The sequence below is a fragment of the Cervus canadensis genome, chromosome 22 (genome assembly GCF_019320065.1).
Source record: "Cervus canadensis isolate Bull #8, Minnesota chromosome 22, ASM1932006v1, whole genome shotgun sequence".
Classification (NCBI taxonomy): Eukaryota; Metazoa; Chordata; class Mammalia; order Artiodactyla; family Cervidae; genus Cervus; species Cervus canadensis.
Window position 1 is genome coordinate 13723230 of NC_057407.1, and position 17381 is coordinate 13740610.

Below are 17381 nucleotides of genomic sequence, written 5' to 3' on the forward strand. Positions count from 1 at the left end.
AGGAGCCCCGCTGGACTCCGAGCAGATCCTTTTTCCCTAGTTTCTTTTCTTCCCAGGTGTGAAGAAGTCCCTAGACGAGTCCAAGTTGTCGTGTGAATGACTTCCCCTCAACAGAAATGCCAAGTTCATTATTACAGGTGTGGGTTTTCTGTGTGAACATGTGGGCTTCAAAAGGCACCAGAGACAAGAGTGGCCTTGCATTGCAGGGTTTGAACTCAGACACTTCGATGACCACCTGGAAAGACGTAATGGCTGTGACAAACTATAGTTTTTAAAATTACAAAGTGTTGTCTATTTATTACACTGTAGAAAATTTTGGAAATATGGAAAAGTAAAAAGAAAGTGAAGACAAACTGCTATCGCGTTATCTTGGCCTGATTACTGTTAATATTTTGGTGTGTTTCTTCCTTTGAATATGTGTGTATATATATGCACATATGTATATTTATTTTACATAAATGAGATCATGTTGTACAAACTATAAGACATCTCAGAGTGGATCCCGGCAGGGTAGGGACCACTTAAAATAATTATTTTTCCTGTGAAAAATTAAATCAGTTGAATAACTGATAAGTACCGAATGACACAGTAAGAAAAAAAAATCCTAATCCTGTGATGCGGGAGTTGTTATTTAGTCACTAAGTCGTGTCCGACTCTTTTGTGACCCTTTGGGCTGTAGCCCGTCAGGCTCCTCTGCCCATGGGGTTTCCCAGGTAAGAATACTAGAGTGGGTTGCTATTTCCTTCTCCAGAGGATCTTCCCAACCCAAGGATGGAACCTGTGTCTCCTGCATTGCAGCCAGGTTCTTTATCACTGAGTCAGTCACCAGGGAAGCCCGTGATCCAGGAATAACCACATCAAAATTTCGTGGCATTTCCTTTGGGCTGTTTGAAGTTGGAATCAAACTGTCTACATGAAGTTATTTTGTTTTTCCCCCTAAGTTTATCTCATGACCGTGTCTCCTTTTTATTAAGTATTCTTCAAAATGATTTGTTTTTACAAAGCATTTCACTCTGTGGGTGTAGTGTCACGTCTTCACCTTTCTCCCACTGTCGGACACGAAGATTGAAGCCCAAGTTTCCCCTTGGTGTGGACAAGGCTTTGATGCACACCCCTGTCTGTCTCTGTTCCATTTCTGATCACGTCCCTCAGAGCCAGTCTCACCGAGAGAGTCTCTGGGCCAGAGGGTGGGAAGTTTGTAAGCACACCTCTTTCCTATTGCTGCTGCAGTGTGTGTGTGTGTCTGTGTGGGTGGGTGTGAGTGTGAGTGCACACCCGCGCGTGCATAGCTGTATGCTCATCTGCCCTCTTTGTTTCTCCCATAGCATCCAGCTCTGTTCCATGGCTCAGTCTTGCCTGGGAGAGCAGACAGCATAGACTGGACTAAACGGCCTTGACTTCTCTTTACATGTGCAAGACAGTTGGCATGGAGTTCAAAGCAAGACTTGGAGGTCAGGTGTCCCTGGGTTCCAACCTAGGCTCTGCTGCCTACTAGATGTGCAGACTGAGGCAAATTATCTGACCTCCCTGAGTTTCAGTGGGCTGAGGGAAAAATGATATCTACTTGTGGGGGCTATTAGGAGTATTAGATCAAATAGTACATGTCAAGTGCTTAAGGGCTCAGTAACAGCAAATGTTATTATTTTTTACTATTTATTCCAACTTTCATCCCTCAGGGCTATAGGAATTTGACTCATTTTTAAACTGCTACTGTCTGTACAAATAGAGAGGTAGAATATTCTATGGAGCAGTGGTGTGTGTTTTAGCTGCTCTCTGTGTAGTTTAGCGGGAGATCTTAGGGTGTCAGATGTTACTTTAAAAGAGTTTGAAATTTTGGATTGGCTCTTACTCCAGAAGCCTGGCTTGAAAAAGACAGATGAGGAGCTAAGTGTTGGCTGGGGGAACACAAGCTGCCTCTGTAGTTTCCCCAGTGCAATTGTTTTTGCAGTCAAATAAATTAAGGGTAACACTAATAATAGGAATTACCAACAGCTAATTATAAAATGGGGTATGTTGCCAATTATGCAGCGGTATCTCAACCCCAGAGTAAGTGGAGATATTTGCAGATGCAACTTGTGCTGCACATAATATCAGGAGGCCAGGGGTTGCATTTTGAAAAAGACAGTGCTTGGGATGTGTGTACATGGACTTCTGCATCCTGGTTGCCAAACTAGACTCTGTTTACTGCTGATTTGAAAACCTGGGGCTCTAGACACTGTTAAGAATTGTGTTTTTCTTTTGAGGAAGTGTCCCCTTATCCGTTTAATAGCATTAGAACGTATAAGGAAGAAGAGGAGCAATTCCCGGGGGCTTTCTGAATGTGTGTCTCGGGGTCCGAAACAGCAAACCCTCATCCTGACACTGAATGTTTCTGGGTCTCAGGGGACTCTCCAGGCAAGAGATGGACATAACAGAGCAAGAGAACATCGATAGAAAGAGAGATTAGACTTCCCTAGGAGGCAGAAGGGGTGAGGCTGTGGGGAGAGTGGTCAGGTGATGATGCTGTCCCTTCAAATGGTCCCTCTTCATGGTGAGCTCCTTGTACCACAGTGCCCTCCGTGCATCCAGCATGGCCTCAGGGAGCAATCAGTGATCCTGGAGGGTGGGGTCTGTCTTTAGACAAGTTGCTGAATCTCTCAGCCTTTTTACCCTGATCTCAGGGAATAAGATATTGCACCTGCCTGGAAGGGGGTCACTACAGGATGAAACAGCTCACAGTGGTGCTTTATAAGCTGTCCTGGGGGGCTCAGACCTCTTGGTGGTTGTGCAGATCTGCAACCATGCTGTCTCCTAGGGACCTGAGTGGCCACTTTGCCCTGGGGAGACACTCAGAGGTGGCCCCAGGCTCCCCAGATCATGCTCAGAGCCCTAGCCTTTTCTGCAAACTGGAACCGGCAACACCCACCATCAGGGCGTGTGGTTTGTGTTCACACTGCTGCCGTGGATTAAGCATCAGAAACCAGGAGAGCAGGAGACAGACGGGGCAAAGCCATGCTGGGCCCTCCTCTCGCGTTGGATTCCTGCCCTGTGGTCCCTCCAGGTGACTGATGCCCTTTGCTGCCTGCATCCGCTTTTGACTCGTCTCTCTGCCCACTGATGTTCTGCTGCTCGGTTATGTAAATCCCTTCTCTCCACTGGAAGGAAATCAGGCTGCAACAGTTTACAGCCTGGCAGGGAGACTGCTCTCCTTTCTCCAGCCGAGGACAAATCGAGGACCCCGTTGTCAGCTTGGTGGGAGCCCCTTTGGAGCTAACATGAAGCTGAAGCCCCATTTCCTGTGCAGAGAAATTCTGGCCTGAAGCTCTTCCTCCGCCACCGGCAGGGGTTGCAGCTTGAGCGCCCCCTCCCTGGACTCCTCTCCACCACCCTGAATTTCAGCGAGGGCAAGCGTTCTCTGTCAGAGGTAGCGTTTATGGAGAGTTTTCTCCGGGCAAGGCAGTGTCCTCAACCCTGAGCTTACATTGTTCGGTTTAATCCTCACCACATCCTTCTGAGATAGCTGTGCTTCTGCTCTGCCTGTCTTCTGGATGGTGAGTCGTAAGTGCAAGCAGCCAAGTAACTTACTCGAGGTCCTACCATTGAGGATTTGAGGGAGACACAGTAAATACGGTAAAAGCAAACAGTTCGGAGTCCCCGACTGCTCAGCACTCTGCAGAAGGACCCACGTTCTTCTCATGGAGTTCTCCTTATGACCCAGGGACCAGGTGTGATCACCTCCACGGTACGGACAGGAGCTGTGTTTAGGAAGGGCCGGCCCAGGTCACACAGGGCACGATCCATGGGAGCCGTTTGTACTCGGATCCATCCAACTCCAAACCTGGAACTTCAGCCCCTCTGCTCTTCTCTTCGGGGTCTACACCCGAGATGTTTCCCTGACCCTGGGGACTGTGGACTCCCTACTCTGACTCCAAAGGAAATATAGTCTGATTCATCTCCCAGAAAAATAAACCCACGGCCCAGAGTATATTTAAGAAAGAGCATGCTAAGAGAACAGCTTCCAAAAAGGTACGGACCACGACTGAGGCAGGAACTCTGTGCCCACCACCTCCCCTGCGAGGGCAGTGGGCGCTCCTTGCTCCCCCGTGGGATGAAGGGGATGGAGTCCCGGGGTCTCCAAGGTCTCGGGCAGAGTGTCTGGCTGTGCACCCAGGATCCTGCCTGGGAGCTTTGGGACGTCACCCCTCGGGGGCACTTTAGCCTGGGTGCCCCAGCAGAAGAGGAGACGGCTGCCTTGGAGCTGTCACCGTCTTGTCTTCCTGGGGCCCCACACCCCTCTAGCCACCAACTTGTTCACCCAGGACTGGGATCTACTTCCCTGGGGGCTGGCGCCACGTCCCATCCGCCTGGGCTTCTGAATCTCTCAGAGGGCAAGCCTAAGGGATTCTCCCTGAATCAGTGTTGGGGACCCCAGCTGTCCTCGCCCCCGCGGATGGGCGCCGTGTTCCCCTCCTGCGATTGCATCAGTTCGTCACAAGGTGGCAGCAAGTGGTCAGATGCGAGGCTGCGGCTGGTCTCCTCCTTGCTTTAGGAATGACCCATCTCTACCACACCCCAGGCCCGGCCACGGATGAAGCTCAGCGTCACTCATGGGCTTTTCTTGCCTGCGTGGCACTTCAGCGAGGAATGAAAATTTTGCCTCTTTAGTGCATAATGCTAATAATATACTTTGATTTCTAATTGGTTCTTTCTGCATTAAAAACCCACACTTTGCCAGGAGAACCCGTGCACAGCTACCCAAAAAGATGACAAATAAGTGTGAGGGAAGAGCTGGGGATGAGGATGTAGCTGAGAATCCCCTCTGCTCCGTCGCTTGGGCACGTGGTGTTACTCTTTGGGGGCCTCAGTGTTCCCATCTGTAAAATGGGGAAATGACAGCTTCAGCTTCACAAGGCCATTGTGAGGAGCAAGGAACTCATGCATTTGAGGCAATCACCACAGTGCCTGGGACAGAGGAACCATTAGCTCCTCTGATTCTTGTTGGAGAAGATTGTTGAGAGTTCCTTGGACTGCAAGGAGATCCAACCAGTCCATCCTAAAGGAAATCAGTCCTGGGTGTTCATTGGAAGGACTGATGCTGAAGCTGAAACTCCAATACTTTGGCCACCTGATACGAAGAGCTGACTCATTTGAAAAGACCCTGATGCTGGGAAAGATTGAGGGCAGAAGGAGAAGGGGACGACAGAGGATGAGATGGTTGGTTGGCATCACTGACTAATGGACATGAATTTGACTAAACTCCAGGAGTTGGTGATGGACAGGGAGGCCTGGCGTGCTGCAGTTCCTGGGGTCACAAAGAGTCAGACACGACTGAACGATTGAACTGAACTTGGTGTACAGAGTGTTACCAGGTGAATGGAGTCAGGGAAGCCCTTGCTTGGAGAATTTCCTCCTAGTTTCTGGTAAGAGAGCACAAAACAGACCCTTCCTTCTTTATCCTTCTCTGTTGCCGTCCATGGTGTTGTACGGAAGAAGAGACAACAGACTTTGGAGCCAGACAGGGTCAGGTCCTGACTCTTCCATACTCTGTGTGATCTTGGGCAAGTTACATAACTCTCTGTGCCTCTGTTTCTTCATCTATGAAGTGGAGATAACTAAGATTTTTGTGGGGATTACAGTGTCAAGACACATGGGGAACACTGGGTTAATGTTTGCTTTCATTGTCCGGCTTGGCCATCTGCTTGACTGAGGGCCAAGGCGAACTTTTCCAAAGGTTTCACAGGAAGAGTTTTGATTGGGTGGTTCTTCTACAACCGGCTTCCATGATGCTTCAGATATGCTCACTGAGGTGCCCAGGGCCTCTCAGCCTTAGGTGTGTCCTCCGTTCTCGTGGGCCCAGTATGTGCTGCACTCAGGGCTGGGATGCAGAGACGAAGCTAGGGGCTCACAGTGCCGCCGGACAGCTGGACACAGAACGAAACTTCAGCATGGTCAGCAACCCCTCCTGGTACAGACCACAGCCCCAGAGAGAGCGTGGCTGCCTGGTTCAACCTCCTGGGGCTGCTTGTCGTTCAGTCGCTGAGTTGTACCCGATGCTTTGCGACCCCATCGACTGTAGCCTGCCAGGCTCCTCTGTCCTCCACTATCTTCCAGAGTTTGCTCAAGTTCATGTCCACTGAGTTGATGATGCCCTCTAACCACCTCATCCTCTGTCGCCCTCCTCCTTTTGCCTTCAGTCTTTCCCAGTGTCAGGGTCTTTTCCAACGAGTCAGCACTTCGTACCTAGTGACTCGGTGGTAAAGAATCTGCCTGCAATGCAGGAGACACGGGTTGGATCCCTGGGTGGGGAAGATCTCCTGGAGAAGGAAATGGCAACCCACTCTAGTATTCTTGCCTAGAGAATCCCATGCGCAGAGGAGCCTGGTGGGCTAAAGTCCATGGGTTCACAAAGAGTTGGACATGACTTACGACTACATGACATCCTGGGGTGCAGGAGACCTCGAAACAGGAGGGGCCTATGGAACCAGCCAGGACTTGGGAGTAGGGACAGATTTGTCAAGTAGAGGCTGTATCCCAGAGTGAGGGGCAGCTGGGCATCACTGAGTTCAGAAGGGAGGCAAATAAAGTTTTTGGTTATTCCTGGGGAGAAAAAGCAAAAACACAGAAAGCCCCTAAAACTCCAGTGAGTTAAGATGCAGCTCACCTACTGGGAACTGATTTTGTCATTTTCCAGTTTCCCCCATTTAGTTTTTACTTTAGGGGTTAGAGATTTAAACTTTGGGAGATGCTCAGAGGATTTTCAAGGGAAAATGAAAATGAAAGACAGATGGGATAGTCTTATTCCAGGGGCAGGAGGAGAATGGAACTGAATGAGACTCAGGCATCCCTCCCCACACCCCTCCCCTCTCCTGTGATCAGGGGCAGGGTCTGCGCAGACCTGCACCTCCCATTCCGGCCTTGTTTCTGTAGCAGTGCGTCCATGGGGTTTAAGCTGGGGGTGATTGTGGTGTCTCTGGGAGCCATCGTGAGGTTTTGTCAAATAATCTGGACATAGTAAATTCTCAATAAATGATAACATCATTATTATTTCTATTATAGGTACCCGAACTTAATTCTCTTAAATGATAGAGCTGTGGTCACATTTTCCAGGGAGAGACATGAATCGTGTGTTAAAATAAAACCATGTAGTGGAATAAACAAGGTGGTAATTAAAATTCAGCCAGGATTAGGGAGTATTCCGGGAGGAGATAGCTCCTGAAGTAACTGCAGAATTGGTGTTTAATACATGATGGATGAATGGATATAGATGGGTGGATGGAAAGAGAAAGAGGTAGAGGGAGGGGCGCTCGGAGGGATGAACGGCTGGATTGGATGAGTGGATGGAGGGATGGGTGAATGGATGGATGGAGGGATGAGTGAATGGATTGGATCAGTGGTTGGGTGAATGGAGGGAGGGAAGAAGGAGGGGAGGGCTGGATAAAGGGATGGATGGTTGATTGGGTGAAGGACTAGATAGAAGGCTGGGTAGATGGACGATTGGGTAGGTAGGTTGATGGATGGAGAAATGGGTGAATGGGTGGGTAATCGGGTGGATGAATGGATGGATTGTTGAATTGATGGTGAATGGATGGATGAATGAGTACATGAGAGGATGGCTGTGGTTAATATTCCATACTTGAAGCAAATGATATTAAATGAAAGTTTCTCATCTCAGGAGAGTGGACATTATCCTGAAGCTGACTTCATACTCAATGCCACACCTGGAATGTTTTGGCCATTGAGCTTGTGCCTCTTTCTTTAAAAGCTGCATTTCTATTGACAGATCCTCTTATTTGGTAGGACTTTAAATGGTGCTTATTCTTCCATCCACTCATTCATCCAATCATTCATTTAATTAAAAGAGTTCCTGAGAGAGTTTGGTTTCTTTTCAAAACCTTCTCTGATGAAATACATGCGAACTCAAGTCTCACACAGTCTAGCACTTAGTAGGTGCCTCAAATATTTTTTAAGGAATAAATGCATGTTTCTCAGATGTTGGTTATTTGTCCATACTGTGGCCCAAGAAGTGGACAAATTGAGAAAGAAGTGAATCACTTAGGGCCCCAGAAAGGGGAGAGGCAAAGGCAAAAGGAAACCTCAGAATGTAATTGTTCCATCTTTCCTTCTTAATTTTTAATAGTGTTTATAGAACAAAAACACATGGGTAAAATATTTGAAAGAGACATTTATAGATATTTTGAAGTGCAAGCTATGATTGATCTTTTTAATACCAGAAGAATTTTTATCTCGGTGTGCGGTTGTGTGACTCCAGTCTTATTTATTGTGACCAGATTGCTGAGACAGCCCCTCTTGTTTTACAGACTTGCCGGAGAAGCAAAGAGGTCTCCTGGGAAGGAGTTTTATCTCAGTTGGACCCGTATAGGTGACACTGGGGTTGCAGCCAGGAATTGAGAATCGTGGGAGAGCGTCCCCACACTCAGTTTCCTGTGAGCTCATTGTATCGGGTAAATGGGTCAGAGGTCCCCTGGGACCCCAGTCTCCACTTGGAGGAGAACGTAGACAAGTTTCTCTGTACTGAGTATCCACAGCCTTTGCAGGGCAGTGGGTGTCGGATTATAGTGACATGTGGCAGCTCTGTGACCTTGGGCAGATTAAGACACTGCTCTGGGCCTCAGGGTCCACATTTGTAAGATGAGGAAAATGTTCTCCTGGGAAAGGTTGGGTCACATATGTAAGCACAGACCACTGACCACAGTTGGTAGGGAAACCAGTCAATGCCAGCAGCCTACCTCAATCCCTGAGTTCAAGACAGTGGAAGGAAATAGGAAAGGAGAAATGCACACATGATACTTTGGAGTCAAAATAAATATACTTACTGAAAAATGAGTGGACTCGAGGTTTGTGGGGCTTGTGGAATAATGTAAATCTCATCAACATATTGAATATGTGCTGTGTGTCAGGCACTGGGCTTGTGTTATTGTTTATGAACAATGAACAAGACAAATGTGGTCTCAGAGAATGTGGTTGAGGGGTTCTGGCTGGATAGATGCTAAATAAAGGAATAGATATAATGACTAATGAAAGAAACCATAAAGGAGCTATAGTCCATCTTTTGAACTTTTTAACACAACTCACAGTAAGAAACATATTTACGTGGCAAAGTGGTGTGTCTGTGTGTGCATGTGTGTTTCAATTGTTTTTTTCTTAAATGTGCATTGCACTGAATTTTTTATTCTACTTATTTAAAGATGGCAGTTCCAACCCACTAAATTAATTATATTACTTCTTACAATTGGCTTGCTATTACTTGCAGCCTGAAAAAGGTTGTAGAATGAGATTTTTTCTGCTGGATTTGAGACTTGGCTGGTGTGTCCTCACGATAAAGCGAAATGCGATCTAACACCCTTTCAGAACCTCCATTTAGGGTAGCATGGGCACTCAGCCAGTGAAAAATGAGAGGCTAAGTAATGTGGCAGAAGACAATCACACGCTGAATTCTAGAGCTAGTTCATAGCTTTTTAGCTGAAAACTGTGTGGATTTGGGGGCTTCCCTGGTGGCTCAGTTGGTAAAAAATCTGCCTGCAATGCGGGAGACTTGGGTTTGATCCCTGGGTTGGGAAGATCCCCTGGAGAAGGGAAAGGCTACCCACTCCAGTATTCTGCCTTTAGAATCCCATGGACATATAGTCCATGGGGTTGCAAAGAGTTGGACACGACTGAGCGACTTTCACTTTCACTTTTTCACTGGTGCCTCATCGATAAGGAATCTGCCTGTCAATGCAGGAGACATGGGTTTGATCCTGGGTCGGGAAGATCCCCTGATGAAGGAAATGGCAAGTCACTCCAGTATTGTTGCCTGGAGAATTCCATGGACAGAGGAGCCTGGCAGGCTATAGTGCATGGAGTTGCAAAGAGTTGGACACGACTTAATGACTAAACAACAACAATGTGGATTTGTATCAGGATATGCATATTCCAATATGATTGGAATGGCACCTGTTTTACAAAAAATCTCCAGGGTAGTTGAGCAAAATGGCTTTTTTGATCTAACTAGCTAATTTGAATGCTATTCCCCATACAAATCATTATTTTCTTTCATTCTAAATCAAACAATTTTACTAAGGTTCTGCCCTGTACCAAGTGTAAAAAAAAAGACATAGCTATATTTCTGTACCATTTGTTATGCATTGGATTGGCCAAAAAGTTTGTTCAGATTTTTCCATATGCTGTAACAGAAGAATTCAAATGAACTTTTTGGCCAACCCAATATGAGGTACTAATCTAAACACTTAGGGTAAAAAATCTTTTAATATTCCTGGTAACCTGATTATTCTTACTATCCCCATTTCACAAATGGGACCCAAGCCTAGGAAGGTAAAGTAACTTGCCCAAGATCAAGGACTGGGTCAGTTCTTATCCAGAACTCTTGGGTTTAGGAACCTGTGTCTTTCACCATTGTCCTATTTTGCTAGCACATCTCAAGTAGTATATTGAATGCCTCTTACTGTTTATTCCCCCAGCTTATTATTATCCCCCCAACTGCAACCAATATACCTCTGCAATTTTTCTCTTCTATAATCTTCTCCCAGAGATAGCCATCAACCTCCAGTTACATGGCTTAGTCCAGGGGCAAGGGACATTGGGAGAAAAGGAGGATCAATGGGTGTTTTGTTAAAGATAACCTTGAACACAGCATTGAGGTTTCTTTCCTTTTTTTCTTAACATGATCCAAGGGATGAAAAGCAAGTTGTAGAGAGAACTCCCTCATAGTGTGGATGAATGCTATTTCATGTGAGATCATCTCTTGAGTCCAGTCTATTAAAAAACTTATCAGCAGGTCCCAGCACCGGAGCCATGACTGTGGGGCAAGTGAGGAAGGTCATTCAGGAGCAGGGCCACTTCTTGGAGCAAATATTCAACCTGGACACATTTTGTCTGTTTTTGTAGATGCCTTCCAGAAGCTTTATTTACTGTAGTTTATTTACTACAGTTTATTTCAAATTTATTTATTTGGCTGCAGTGGGTCTTAATTGTGGCATGTGAAATCTCATTCCCTGACCGGGGATTGAACCTGGGTCCCCTGCATTGGGAGTGCAGCGTCTTAGCCACTGGACCACCAGGGAAGTCCCTACTTACTGTAGTTTAAAAATACATAGAATGTGACTTTTATTGTTACCCCACCACCCCTCTGTTTTTCATGTGATCTTGCCAACTGAGGTTTTGCCAAACATAGTATTTTCTTTAAGAACCTAATTATTAGCTTACAGCTTGTTTTTGAGGCCATGAAGCCTGATTTATAGGCACTTGTTTTGCCTCCCAGCTCAATGAAAGCTCCATGAATACAGGAAGCTTGTCAGTGCCCTCCCGGCCTTCGGTTGGCTCCCAGAAGCAGAACCTGAGTTAGTAATCTCAGTGCATATGGTTTATGTATGAGATGAACCCAGGAAACACCAGCTGGGGAGTGGGGAAGTGAGAAAGGGTGTTTTTGTTAAGCCAGTTGCCATGGTGCAACTGGAGTGTAATTCACTGGGGGTTCCCACTCTAAGCCTGAGGGATCTGGTCCCTGTGTACACTGAGGCCCATCAGTCACTGAGGAGGGCTGCTCAACCCTCAGAAATTCCGGCCAGATTGGAAGGTGGGTGGGTGTGGGTGGGGCGTCTGCTCCACCCCATGGCACCTAATGGTCAGTGTCTTAGACTCCCTGGGAGCCAGATTCTGAGATGGCTCCTGGTCTCATGTTCCTGTATAGTCCTCTCCTTCACTGGCTCAGGGCTGGTCCTTCCTGGCAGGTCTGACGATCTGTGACTTCCGAGGCTTGGTCTCTGTCCTGGTGTCTAGGATCCCTTGCTCTGCAGCAGCTAGCTGCTGTGTCTTGAGGGACCCACGTGGACAGGAGTTGAGGTCCCTGGCCAACAGCCAGCACCAACTTGTTAGCTAGGTGAGTGAGCCACTTTAAAAATGGATCCTCTGAGACTTCCCTGGTGGTCCAGTGGTTAAGACTCTGCATTTCCCCTGTAGAGGGCGTGGGTTTGATCCTAGATCAGGGAACCAAGATCTTGCATGCTTCGAGATGCAGCCAAAATTAAAAGTTAATAAAGCACACTGCCACCATTGGAATAAAAAATGGATCCTCTAACCTGGTCTCAAGCGATACCATCCCCAACTGAGTCTTGACGGTAATCACTTGTGAGACCCCACACGGGAACTGCTCAGCTGAGCCTTTCCCCAGTTTCCACCCCACAGAAACCATGAGAAATAAGAAATGACCATTGACATTTAGGTCACTAGGTTTTGGGGTGCCTTGTTACACAGCAGTCTGTAACTAACACACTCAGGGAAGCCTTCGCGTGCTTGGCCTTTGCTCGAGTTATTTCCTCTTCCAGTGAGGGATGACGAATGTGCTGAACAAAGATGATGACTTGAGTGGGAATAGTGAGAAGAAAGAGGATAAATTCTCCATGCAGAGGCTCTTTTCATGTAGCAACTTCCTTGTAATCATTACATTCAGAAGTTCTTTGAGGCTGGGGAGAAGCAACATATAATTTTAAAAGGCGCTGCGCTATTTCAGAAGGAAATTGCCAGCCAGGCCTGGAGGCATCGCAGCTCCACGGTACCGCGCGAGACTGTCCTCTCTGTTGTCTGTAATCTCTGCTTCCTGCAGTCTGCCTACTTAATGCTCCATGATTCTTTGCAGGGGCTGGGGATGTTATTAGGAGCCCCCTGGCTCGCTATTTCTGTGGGCTTCTATTTGGCTCTCTAGGGGGTATCTCTTCCAGTTGCAGCTTTGAGGTTATCCTGGGTGCAGTTACAGAAATCCCCCTACCTGTTAATATAGATCCTTTGGTGAGCTATTCTATTTCAGATGCCTTCTGTGGAAATTTTGTTCCAGACCAACTTGGAAATGTTTTCAGTATCGATTCTGCCTTTGAACAATATCCTGGAGTTCACTGCTTGCCAGGAGAGAAGGAGACCAGCTTGAGCCGCCAGAGCCCTGTGGGGTGGGCTTCTTGCACCCGACCCCTCCCAGGCAGAATTTTGTGTGGCATCTTCTCTCCAGGACAAACAGACTTTCCCTTTGGACATCAAATCTTTTTTAAAAAAATACTTAATTTTAAATGGTTACTTTCCATTTACAGTTATTACAACATATGGGCTATATTCCTCATGCTGTACAACACATCTTTGAGCCTATTTTATACCCAACTGGGGCTTCCCTGGTGCCTCAGATGGTAAAGAATCTGCCTGCAGTGTGGCAGACTCCAAGGTTCGATCCCTGGGTCAGGAAGATCCCCTAGAGAAGGAATGGCAACCCACTCCAGTATTCTTACCTGGAGAATCCCTGGACAGAGGAGCCTGGTGGGCTACAGCCCATGGGGTCACAAAGAGTCAAAAATGACTGAGTGGGTAACCCTTTGACTGTCACTTTACACCCAATAGTTTGTACCTCCCACTTCCCCATACCTGTCTTGCCCCTTACCCCTTCCTTCTCCCTACTGGAAACCACTAGCTCATTGTCTATATCTGTGAGTTTACTGCTTTTTTGTTTTTTTGCTTTTTTGTTTTACTTACTAATTTGTTGTATTTAGAAGATTCCACATATAAGTGATGTCATATAGTTTTTGTCTTTCTCTGTTTGACGCATTTCACTTTTAGGATAATGCTTTCCAAGTTTACCCATGTTGCTGCAAATGGCAAAATCTCATTATTTTTCATGGCTGTGTAGTATTCCACTGGTCTTCGCTGGTGGCTCAGCAGTAAAGAATCTACCTGCCAATGCAGGAGACGAGGGTTGGATTCCTGGGTTGGAAAGATCCCCTGGAGAAGGAAATGGCAATCCACTCCAATGTTCTCACCTAGGAAATCCAATGGACAGAGGAGCCTGGCAGGCTACAGTCCATGGGGTCGCAGGGGAGTCAGACTTAACTTAAGGACTAAACAACAAGGATTCCATTCTGTGAATGTGTTTATACATAGATAGATATCAATCACATAATTTTTATCCATTTATCTTACATCAAATCTTGAATAACAAGAGTGTCAATACTATCAAGGGTGAAACAGATCACCAGCCCAGGTTGGATGCATGAGACAAGTGCTCAGGGCTGGTGCACTGGGAAGACCCAGATGATGGGATGGAGATGGAGGCGGGAGGGGGGATCAGGATGGGGAACACATGTAAATCCATGGCTGATTCATGTCAATGTATGGCAAAAACCACTACAATATTGTAAAGTAATTAGCCTCCAACTAATAAATATAAATGGAAAAAAAAAAGAGTGTCAATGAAGAATTGGCTTCTTGAAATTGGATGGTCATGCTCAGTTTTCAAGGGTTGGTGGTGTTTTCCTCTGTCTTTCCTTTGGAGGATTTGATCTAGATCCCACATGGTTTCACCCACTGTGCTGTTTCTGTGTTGAGGTGTTGGAAACAGGGTACTTCCTCTTGGGGCAGTGATTTCATTTGTTCAGCCAGCATGCCTTTTTGGACCTTGTGCTGCTCGGAGCTTTGGGTCAGACTCACTCATTTGCAGAAATGCAAAGAAAATTGGCTCTCTGGATCTACCCCCTGTGATGGTCACTAGTGATGTTCATGAATATTTCCTTTGTCTTCCCTCTGGGGGCATATTAAATCCTGTTGAAATGTGGTCATATAGCTTGCTTTTGGCTGATGGAATATGAGTGGAGGTGAGATGTGTTATTTCTGGCACAAGAATCCTGTGAGTCTGCTCACCCTGCAACTGCAGTGTTTCAGAGGGTAAAACTGTCAACCCCTCCATTTAAAATCATCCCTGATAACCAAACACTCTTCAAATTATTGCAGTTTGCTTTTTTCATTTATTTTCTATTGGGGTCCTGGTTGATTCAGTCATCATTAAACTAGTACATGATCATTCACGACATTTTGGAAAATGGGGACTAAATTGGAAGTGGTCAAACAGGAGATGGCAAGAGTGAATATCGACGTTTTGGGAATCAGTGAACTAAAATGGACTGGAATGGGTGAATTTAACTCAGATGGCCATTATATCTACTACTGTGGGCAAAAATCATTTAGAAGAAATGGAGTAGCCCTTATAGTCAACAAAAGAGTTCGAAATGCAGTACTTGAATGCAATCTCAAAAAAGACAGAATGATCTCTGTTCGTTTCCAAGGCAAACCATTCAATATCACAGTAATCCAAGTCTATGCCCCAACCAGTAATGCTGAGGAAGCTGAAGTTGAATGGTTCTATGAAGACCTACAAGACCTTTTAGAACTAACACCCAAAAAAGATGTTCTTTTCATCATAGGGGACTGGAATGCAAAAGTAGGAAGTCAACAGATACCTGGAGTAACAGGCAAATTTGGCCTCAGAGTACAAAATGAAGCAGGGAAAAGACTAACAGTTTTGCCAAGAGAACGCACTGGTTGTAACAACCGCCGTCTTCCAACAACACAAGAGAAGACTCTAACATGGACATCACCAGATGATCAATACTGAAATCAGATTGATTATATTCTTTGCAGCCAAAGATAGAGAAGCCCTATACAGTCAGCAAAAACAAGACTGGGAGCTGACTGTGGCTTAGATCATGAACTCCTTATTGCTAAATTCAGACTTAAATTGAAGAAAGTAGGGAAAACCACTGAATGGAAAACCATTCAGTTATGACCTAAATCGAATCCTTTACGATTGTACAGTGGAAGTGACAAATAGATACAAGGGATTAGATTTGATAGACAGAGTACCTGAAAAACTATGGATGGAGGTTCGTGACCTTGTACAGGAGGCAGGGATTAAGACCATGCCCAATAAAAAGAAATGCAAAAAGGTAGAATGATTGTCTGAGGAGGCCTTACAAATAGCTGAGAAAAGAAGAAAAGCAAAAGGCAAAGGAGAAAAGGAAAGATATACCCGTTTGAATGCAGAGTTCCAAAGCATAGCAAGGAGAGATAAGAAAGCCTTCCTCAGTGATCATTGCAGAGAAATAGAGGAAAACAATAGAATGGGAAAGACTAGAGATCTCTTCAAGAAAATTAGAGATACCAAGGGAACATTTCATGCAAATGTGGGCACAATAAAGGACAGACAATGGTACGGACCTAACAGAAGCAGAAGATGTTAAGAAGAGGTGGTAACAATATACAGAAGAACTATACAAAAAAGATCTTCATGACCCAGATAACCACAATGGTGTGACCACTCACCTAGAGCCAGACATCCTGGAATGTGAAGTCAAGTGGGCCTTAGGAAGCATCACCACGAGCAAAGCTAGTGGAGGTGATGGAGTTCCAGCTGAGCTATTTCAAATCCTAAAAGATGATGCTGTGAAAGGGCTGCACTCAATACACTAGCAAATTTGGAAACCTCAGCAGTGGCCACAGGACTGGAAAAGGGCAGTTTTCATTCCAATACCAAAGAAAGGCGATGCTAAAGAATGTTCAAACAACCACACAATTGCACTCATCTCACATGCTAGCAAAGTAATTCTCAAAATTCTCCAAGCCAGGCTTCAACAGTATGTGAACTGTGAACTTCCAGATGTTCAAGCTGGATTTAGAAAAGGCAGAGGAACCAGAGATCAAATTGCCAACATCTACTGGATCATCGAAAAAGCCAGAGAGTTCCAGAAAAACATCTACTTCTGCTTTATTGACTATGCCAAAGCCTTTGACTGTGTGGATCACAATAAACTGTGGAAAATTCTGAAAGAAATGAGAATACCAGACCACCTGACCTGCCTCTTGAGAAATCTGTATGCAGGTCAGGAAGCAACAGTTAGAACTGGACATGGAACAACAGACTGGTTCCAAATAGGAAAAGGAGTATGTAAAGTCTATATATTGTCACCCTGCTTATTTAACTTACATAAGAGTACATCATGCGAAATGCCAGGCAGGATGACGCACAAGCTGGAATCAAGATTGCCGGGAGAAATATCAATAACCTCAGATATGCAGATGACACCACCCTTATGGCAGAAAGCAGAGAAGATCTAAAGAGCCTTTTGATGAAAGTGAAAGAGGAGAGTGAAAAAGTTAGCTTAAAGCTCAACATTCAGAAAGCTAAGATGGTGGCATCCGGTCCCATCACTTCATGGTAAATAGATGGGGAAACAATGGAAACAGTAACAGACTTTATCTTTTTAGGCTCCAAAATCACTGCAGATAGTGACTGCAGCCATGAAATTAAGACACTGGCTCCTTGGAAGAAAAGCTATGACCAACCTAGACAGCATATTAAAAAGCAGAGACATTACTTTGCCAACCAAGGTCCAAATAGTCAAAGCTAGGGTTTTTCTAGTAGTCATGTATGGATGTGAGAGTTGGATTATAAAGAAAGCTGAGCACCAAAGAATTGATGCTTTTGAATTGTGGTGTTGGGGAAGACTCTTTGACAGTCTCTTGGACTGCAAGGCGATCAAACCAGTCAATCCTCAAGGAAATCAGTCCTGAATATTCAT

At 45.7% G+C, this 17381-nt stretch overlaps 1 protein-coding gene and 1 non-coding gene across 5 annotated transcripts in view; one reads left to right on the plus strand and one right to left on the minus strand.

Annotated features, from left to right (window-relative positions):
- Positions 1–17381, plus strand: part of CACNA2D3 (calcium voltage-gated channel auxiliary subunit alpha2delta 3) — an 853893-nt gene that overhangs the window by 23194 nt on the left and 813318 nt on the right. The gene's annotated exons all lie outside the window — the stretch shown is intronic.
- On the minus strand, positions 10988–11060 carry TRNAG-CCC. The gene has a single exon. It is a non-coding gene; the product is annotated as a tRNA-Gly (tRNA).